Genomic DNA, 9,267 nt, shown 5'->3' with positions numbered 1-9,267 from the left:
TGGGAACACTGCTTTCAGAAAAGAAATTAAATTTACTTTACATTTGGGCCATTTAATCTAAGAATAGTTTTCACATAGAGGTTTATAGATAACAGCATTAAAGAGCCCATATTATGGGTTTTTGAAAATTCCCCTCCATGTAGTGTGTAACACAGCTCTAAGTGAAGTGAAGTATCCAGCTAAGGCTTAAATCTGTTAATGTACAGTGTTTAAAACTGTTGATTCATCTATAAAAGAGTCGACTCATAGTGCTTCAAACGAGTCGCCTTGATACCGATTCATTAGGTGTTTCGCCATGACGTACGAACGAAACCAAGTTATTCACGTGCACGCGCAAACCCGGGAGATTTCAAACCTGAGGCCCCGCCCTCTGACGCAGAAACCCAGACACACACACACACACACACACACCCACCCACAAACACACACAAACATGCCGGTCGATTGAAGTCACACTGCAGATGGATATATTGAGTCTCTACCCAAAAATGAAACCTCAGCATTATAGCCAAGCAGTTGGAAACTACTGGAAACTTCTGGAAACTACATGCTACAAAGAATACTTCATCAGCATTTGTTAAAGGAAGGATCAGTAAAGAGTAACTTACTGATGGACGTCAAGATAGATTTTTCTTCCTCCATTTCTCAAGTGTAAGTACGTGCGATTAAAGTTACCTCGTTGACTCTAGCTTGCAAATGTATTTAGTTGTGATTTGTTACTTGTAACCGCGTGTACTGTATCAGGTTAACTGGCTATATTCTCTTATCACGTGCAAAGTCACGTTAAAAACGCGACGCGTGCTGCTTTGTTAACGGAGCTCCGTGGACGAGGAGTAGTGTGTGTGTCTGTGTGTGCGCGCGCACGTTGTCGTCTGGAGCAGGGTTAAGTGCGTGTGTGTGTGTGTGTGTGTGTGTGTGTGCAATATGTGTGTGTGTGTCTGTGAAAAGAGCAGAGTGAGAAGCTAGGAGATCTCCTCAACTGTTTTTGGAGTTTTTGCTCAATAAAATAGTTAGTCGTCTGAATTTTCAAGTCTATAGTCTGTATTTACATTGACCCACTGGCAGCTAAAGTCCACGCCTACACTATCAAGCGTGTATGAACTGTGATTACTTTTATATTGCTGATTAGCTGTTTGGCATTTCACTCTTTGACTGAAGGCAGTCGACCAATCGCAACAGACTGTCATTGGTCCAATCAGCGCAGATTAGCTTCGCGCTAAGGAGGGGTTTGGGAACAAATGAATCACTGGACGATTCATACAGGAGTCGCTGGGATAATTAGGTAAAAATAAATGCAGATTATAAGACCACGAAAGTGTTTTTTAACCTTGCATGCATATTAAACTGTTGTTGGAGACCCTTACAACCAAGATATGACCTTATTTCATGTATAATATGGGCTCTTTAAAGGGATTACAAGTTAAACAAAAGCCTACGCAGAGCAATATTCACCTGGGTACAGAAGTTAGAGACTCACTATGGAACCTGTTACCTGAGCACTCCACATCTGGGGATGGATACTATGATCAGCTATAGAATATCTACACACAAGCATGGGATGTCACATGAAATACCTGAGAGAAAGATGACAAGGTTAAAAGACTGGTAGAATTTATGCACAATGGCCTGTCTTGGTTAGAAGCCCACTCACCATGACAAGGTGCAGGCCTGGAGTGGGAACACATAACATGGGACAAACATATAAGACGCTACAAAACCACAGGACAAGACATGTAGGAAAAGGAGAACATTCAACCAAACAACACTGGTGAAACAATATACAATGGTAAAAAATTAGGGTGGTGATGGGAGCAACCTAACACATAAGACTTTATACCAGCCCTAACAAAACAGTAGTAAGATCACCTAAAAACCCATAAGAATACATTCTGAATAAAGAACTTTATTTAAAGCTATGTTTATAACAATACCTAAAATGAACATAACTGAATTATTACAACACTTCAATAACTCAATATCAATAATATAAAGTCAAACTAACCATGGACGTAAACTTCAAACTTAACATGAGCGAATGAGAAATTAATTTTTATTGTTGCATTTTTTGTAAATATGTGATTAAATGATTCTTGACTTGGACACTACATTACAGAAACTCTATAGAAACAGAACTCTATCTATAGAAACAGGGACCAGGGCATATGTATATGCCCTGCATATGTATTTCACATATGTATTGCATTCACATAAAAGATCAATATCACTTAGGTCACATTTATGTAGACTATAAGTTTTATTGAAAATTCCTATATGTTACAGGGCAAAAATATCTAATTAATCAGCATGTCTGCGTGGGTTAAGGAAAGCACCATGTATAAAGGATCACTCTGGCTTCACAGCATCCTAAGATTTGTTGGAGTTGTGCCCCACTCATGCAGACTCCAACTTAAAATCATCCTGGTTATCGGTGGGTTTTTAATTTTCCTTTTTATTTACTTTTTGCCATCCAATATTTAAATTGCAAACACATGTACGTCCTTACTTTAAATGGCTTCTTAATAGTAGACACTGAATGGTACTTGGTCCCCATTTATGCAGGATCCAAGTAACATTTACAAAGTTACTCAAAAAGAGGTAGTTTCAGAACCAATCACCACGTGCAAAGTCCAAAAACTACAACAACAAAAAGCCAATTGGCCACATTCTGACACACATAGAAAATAATGCTGCACACACACACACAGAAATATATACATACATGCATGCAACTACAAACAACCATACATACATCTATACACATAGACATAAACATACAAACAAGTATATATACATACATACATACACACAAACATATTTATACACATACTTTACATACACACAAACATAAAAATATATACACATACATACACAAACAAAAATATATACATCCATACACTAAAACATACCTACAAACATCCATATCTGCATAAATCCAAACACACATGATTACAAACATAGATAGAAATGACCAACCACCTTTTCATTAATCACCATAAAAATGTATTCATTTTGTAAGTTTTTTGCAGACTTACACTTTCACTTGCACTTTGCCCTCTTTAATTTTATCTGTCTCTCGTCTTGCTATATGGTTTAGTCTAACTTTGCAGTACCATGCAGCAGCCATCTTCACCAGCACAAGGACATGGTTAGATTCAACACACATATCAAACATGTGACTGTGCAGCTGAGGGAAGAGATTCTTGTCAGAACAATCTGAAAGTACCTGTGTGACAATAGCTGCTGTTGTTCCTCTTCCAGCCCGAGGCCTTCCCCCATTGGCTTTTAGAAGCAGCTGAAAGCATTTTTCTGTTGCTTGGCAAACTATAGTGATGTCTGGAGATGGTTTCTGTAAGCCACCCCTGTCCTTCAAAGTAAGGAATGGATGCACCACGTTCTCCGAAGTCAGTCCTTGTGAGCAAGGCATGCAAGTAACCTTCTCTTTCATCTTTTTCACACTATAGCCTGTGATGTAAGAGATTGCTGCTTCCTTGTACTCAGACAGAAAGTCAACATGTGGAAGGTCAGAGAGGGAGTCCTCCTCAGGCACAAGCACTTCCACAGGTTCCACATCCACCCGGCAAGCGATGTTTACAGTTGCAGTAGTTGAGTCAAGGATGGTTGTGTTGTCGCGAAGGAGACAGTTGCCTGTGCCCCTTTTCACCTGATGCCTTACAAGGAGACGTTTGTATGCTCCTCGGAACTGACTTACATTGGGGTTGTTGTTATATCCTCTTCTTGCTCTGACAGCAGAAAAAAACGATTCCAAATGGTCCTGACTGAGTTTGTAGGTCAGTAGGTATCTGCATGAGGCAGCTGGCTGCTCAACCAGGTCTTCATAGATGCCCATCACACTTCTGCTACAATAAAGCAATAAAATAAAGCAATAAAACCATAGATGGGTGTCTTTTTTTGCATGGAATACACATGTACAAGTGTGTTGTCTTTACCTTTTATTCTGAGCCCACGGAGAAGTGATTCTGTTTCTTCTAAAACAACTGTTGCTCAATGTTTAGTAGTTGGCTTGATTGGAGCTGTGTGCCCTTTGCCAAGTTAAGGACATCAAAGGCTGCATCAATTGTGCGCAGGAAATTAACTGTGGCTGCACAACCAGAGAACTGGGAATACTTCAGCTCTTGCTCACAGTACTCAAGGGCATCAGCAACACTGCTGCTGAAGACCAAGAGCTGGGCTGCAAGATTGACCTTCATTTTCTGATTACACCACTGAATATGCGCCATTCTTAGTTTGTTTCCAAGACGCAAGCCTTCCTTCTCCTGAAGTTTGTTGAGCTCCTCAATGTAACACCACCTTATCTGCTGGCCATCTGCTCTAAACAGAACCTGTACTGTTGAGAACACATTCCGAAGCAGCTTAAGCATGTGGCATGGATCCAAAAGCACATGGACTTTTTGTGTGTTTTCTTCAGGAAGATGAAAGTAAGGTCTCATATTCATGATGTCCAAGCTAGCACCAAGCTCCCTGATCATTGCTAAATTTTGGGAGGGTCCATCACATGTCAAGGTGACAATCCTAACTGATGAGAAAGTAAGCAATGGGAATCTTCCAAAAGTCATTGATTGCAACAACCATAAGGACCAGTGAATGTGTTGCCACTACATTTTCTATCTCACCACCACCGATAGCAACATAGCCATGATTTGGTCCCCATCAAACTCAGTTTGCTTATAATGTACATTTCGTCCATCATCAATGAGCAAACTATCCTTTCCAAATATTTTCTGCTCCGCAACATGAATATTTAAACCTGCGAATGAAGTAACAGTAAACCCAGGATCTGCAGAGATGCTACTATACTATTTTCGTATGGTCTGAGAATGAGGCAAAGCCAAGAGAAACTTCTCTCTCACAAAGTCAAAGGCCTTTGGAGAGTAAAAGTGCAGTGTAGTGGCAAATTGCTTCATGCTTTCACAAAACACAGACATTTTCTTCTTTTGGATTCTCTGAAAAATCTCCTGTGGAACATCAGCCAGAGTTTCAAGAAGAGAGGCATATTCAGTTGAAATTAAAAGTTTCTTCTGAACCTTGCTAATTACACATTTCAAGGAAGTAACTCTTGCCTTTAGCCTCCTTGTTTGTTGACATCTCAACCTAAGCTTTTTACGAGTTACATATAGCTTGTCCTTTAACACATGAGCTTCCCTTTTCAGTGTTTTCGGAGAATCTAAAATATAGTAGCATATTTAGTGATCACTCAGATTTTTATTTTGAACTCTGCTACCCAAAACAACACAGACATCCTCACAGACATTTGCTGTAAGAGCATTGTCATTGTGGCTGACATCTTGGGGAAGTAAAGCGTGTTCAGATGCATCCTTGAGTAACATGACATTGCTTTGTTTGTCACTACTGCCACTGTCAATATATGCAACCTTATCATAACTTTGTACAGCAGAAGTAGGGATGCCACTGACTGTATCTTTAATACTTGAATGTTACCATTTTTAGTATGAATGTACAAATTACACATTAAAATAAATATTGTAACTGTTCTTATATATATATAGGCTGTCTCATTTTTTACAGTACAGTATGAAACAAGGTTTCTGTACCCTGGAGTCAGTGGTGAAGTTGTGACTCTCAAAGTGTTCACTGCACATGCGAGAAGTCTTGTTAGGAGTCCAGTTCTGTCGTTTGATGTTGAGCATCCACTGGTCCAGTCTGGCAAAATCTCCTAGAGGAAAACTTTACACAGACAAATAGTTACTTCTTTCACAGACTACTTTACATGCAAATAATACAACTTAAAGGACAATAAATAAAAAAAATTATAAATGTGTTTTGCATCTGTTTTTCATGTAGTTGGTACCAATTTTAATTTTGTGGATATACATATTTTATTTTACATACACAATGTAACAAATAGCTTTTTAATCTGTCAAATTAATTTTCAATTGCACATTCTAAACTTGAAGTCTGTTTTTTTATATATATATCATTAGATGAAGTCAATTTGTGTATAAATATTGATGAAGGAAAAGCCACAAATTCTTAGGTTACTCTTTAAAAACACCATTGTGTTGATTCAACTGTCACAATAAGCAATATTATTGTGATATTAGTGATATCATTATTATTACGATCATTTTATGCTACTGATTATATAATGATTATATAACTGCAAAATAATGCAAAGAGATAAACACTTTAATATACTTTGCTTAGATATTAAGTAAATTATTAACAATTATAAACTGACAACATTGAGGTAAAATGTAAATGTCACTGTAAAATGGCTTTAATGGTATTTGTGAATTTGTAAATATATATTGCAATGACAAAAATGATTGAGATCATCTCCAAGTATTAAGGTGATATATTAATTATTTTGACAGGCCTATTCAAATATTTATTGCGTTTTCTTATATCAGTTTTGTGTAATACTTAACCCTTTTTTAAAAACGCGGGGCGTTGGTATTCTATACACATCAGTAATTAAAACAATTACTTCCAATATAACATATTATGTCGTAGTAATCATTAAGCTATTTATGAAATGCAGGCGCATATTACATAGTTTCAAATGTCTTCTGCTTTAAGCCTGCAGCTAACATTACTCACAATCTGAAGGAGTTAGTCCAGTAAATTTGGAAATAAATTTCAAAATTATTAATTATTTGATTTAAGACATCATTGCATGCATTTATGTATAACATTGTACTAGAATATCACTCACCGGGAAAAATGGAGCCCCGTCTTGGACGGTCTGTTAGTACAATTAACTGCACAACAAGCCATATTATTTAATAAATGGAAGAAATAAACCCCTACAAATTGAACAGACTGCATAAAACTATATACAACTAAAGCACAAACACTGCAGAAGCCATGTTCATTAGACGGAATTAGCAGACGTGATGCGACCATGCGGGCTAGCTGCAGCTGACAAACTGTCAATCATGGCTGTCATTAAAGTGACCACTCTCTTAATTATGTAAAAGAAAAAATGATTAATATAAACCAAACGGATACGTATAAAAAAACCCTCAGAGTTGTCATGAAGGTTAATACTAGCTATATGCACAAAAACCATCAATTGTACCAGGCTTTAAAAATGTTTTTATCAGCTGTAAATATGGCCAATTTACCAATGCAGTCAGAACACCCCTGGAGTTTATGGAGCCAGCCCCCGAAGGCGAGTCGATGAATTGCAGTTTCACTCTAAAAACTGTTATTGTAAGTTATTGTTAAAAAATGAATCCATTGCTTACAACGTTGCTTAGCTAACTGTTACGATCACCAGCGATCTAGCGGTTGCAGATCGCTGGAGAACACACCCACTGTTTTAACGAACTACAACGCCCAGTATGCACCTCGCACACACCAGTTCCTGATTCTCACTAATTTCACACACAGACAGAAGATGACTGTGAACTGATTTCAAGGACTAAAAACTCAGCACATACAGACACATAGATGCAGAGTCTTGTTAAACTCTTTATTGAGCATTACTATGTGTTTCTCTTGCCTTGGCATGTAGGTTTGACTACCTTATTCAAAAAAAAAAAAAAAAAACGAAGTCTGGCTCACACATGCAACAGGACATTAGCGAGGCTGTGACTACTCAAGGAATGAACAGTTCCGCCAATACTGCAGGCCGAAAGGTCTGAAAATGCAGATGGCACAGAAGCATTGGGGGAAACTAAGAACCAGAGATGACATTCACCTAGACTGCACAGGTACGTTCCTCCAGCCTACCTGGAGATTATTTGGATAACAGCAACACGGTCACATTTTGGTACTAAACAGGGTTTCTGATGTGGAGGATCCAAGTTTAAATGATTCATTACCTTTCTTGCCTCTAAATGCTGCATTTTGAAAACAAAGAACAAGGAGCTCAGTTGGCAACCGTGGTCATGTCCTCCCAGAAATCACTCACAAGATGGAAGACTTGAGGGAGGCCAATGATAAAGTACACCTTGGGCAAATCGGCACAATTTTGGTCAAAAGCACTGGGAAAGTGTGGGTCATACAATTGCCTTTGGATGGACAAAGCAAAAGCACCGACCTTCCTGTGAAAATAGCTCCAGAAATCCTAAAGCAGGCCGCTTTTGAAAAAGTAAATAGTAGGGATGTAACGGTATCAGAATTTCACGGTACGGTAATACCTCGGTATGAATGTCACGGTACGGTATTTATTGAATCATTTACAGGAAAAAACAAAACTTATGAAAATACTCCAAAAAAGTGCCAAAAGTGTCAATACATACAAATTAGCCATCTATCTGTAAGCTTTGAAACAGGAACTTCAATTTTAATAACAAAAAAATATTAAACCATGTAAAAAAAATAAAGTTTCAATTTAGTATTGTTGAAAACTCATCTCATTCAACATTTAATCACTCACTCACTTAGATAGAGATGGGTTTAAAGGAAAATTATCATATAAATATAATCTGGTAAAAGCTGGTATCTCTGGGCATTTACAATGTCCCCTGCAACAGAAAAAAAAACCCCTCTCATTTGGGACTGAGGTTTCTGGGACAGAGATATGACTTGGCCCAGGTTGACAGCAGTGGGTAACGTTGTGCATTGTCTTTCCCCCACTTGAGAGGACAAACCATGAGTAAGATAGAAGTCTCATGTCTGCATCAATCTGAACAGTGTGCTGACAACACCGCTATTCAGTACGCGCGCGACAACACAGCTGATAAGAACTCGCGCGACAACACAGCTGATAAGAACTCGCTCGACAACACAGCTGATAAGAACTCGCGCGACAACACTGCTATTCAGTACGCGCGCGGCGACAACACCCGCTTTAGAGTTTTCCAGCTCTTTTACATCCCCTCTTCTAGCAGCACACTCCATTTCCGCATTACTGGATCTGTAGCGACAACACACCGCAAGGGATGATGGTCAAGCATGGGCTGATGGGGATTGTAGTTTTCGCTACCTCCCGTTCGCTTCATTCGCCTGAGAAAATTTTCTCAGAAGACCTATAGTTTTACCGAGTCATGCAACTTCGGTAATATCGAAAAAAATTAATATTGCGGTATGACGGTATTTACAATACCGTTACATCCCTAGTAAATAGCAATGTCACTGAAAATGTCCTTCAATTTATTCCAGAACGGGAAAGAGCAGGTTGTGAAGCATGGCAATACGACTTTGACACTCTTGACAAACAAGAGATATGTGAAGTATTAGATAGCCACAGCAGTTGGAAAAGCACAACAGAGAACATTCATTAATTTTCTTGTCGGCTTAATCCCTTAATTAATCTGGGGTCGCCACAGCGAAATGAAC

The 9,267-nt window shown here is 38.5% G+C and overlaps 1 long non-coding RNA gene across 1 annotated transcript; it reads right to left on the bottom strand.

The window, feature by feature from the left end:
- Positions 1 to 2,033: 2,033 nt before the first annotated feature.
- LOC147833879 (uncharacterized) lies at positions 2,034 to 4,331 on the bottom strand. The gene is made up of 2 exons (XR_015507241.1): positions 3,948 to 4,331; positions 2,034 to 3,857 (listed from the first exon to the last, which is right to left on the bottom strand). It is a non-coding gene; the product is annotated as an uncharacterized LOC147833879 (long non-coding RNA).
- Positions 4,332 to 9,267: the final 4,936 nt, after the last annotated feature.

The sequence above is a fragment of the Danio rerio genome, chromosome 14 (genome assembly GCF_052040795.2).
Source record: "Danio rerio strain M-AB ecotype USA chromosome 14, GRCz13ab, whole genome shotgun sequence".
In the NCBI taxonomy this organism is placed as follows: domain Eukaryota; kingdom Metazoa; phylum Chordata; class Actinopteri; order Cypriniformes; family Danionidae; genus Danio; species Danio rerio.
This window is presented reverse-complemented; position numbering and strand designations above follow the sequence as displayed.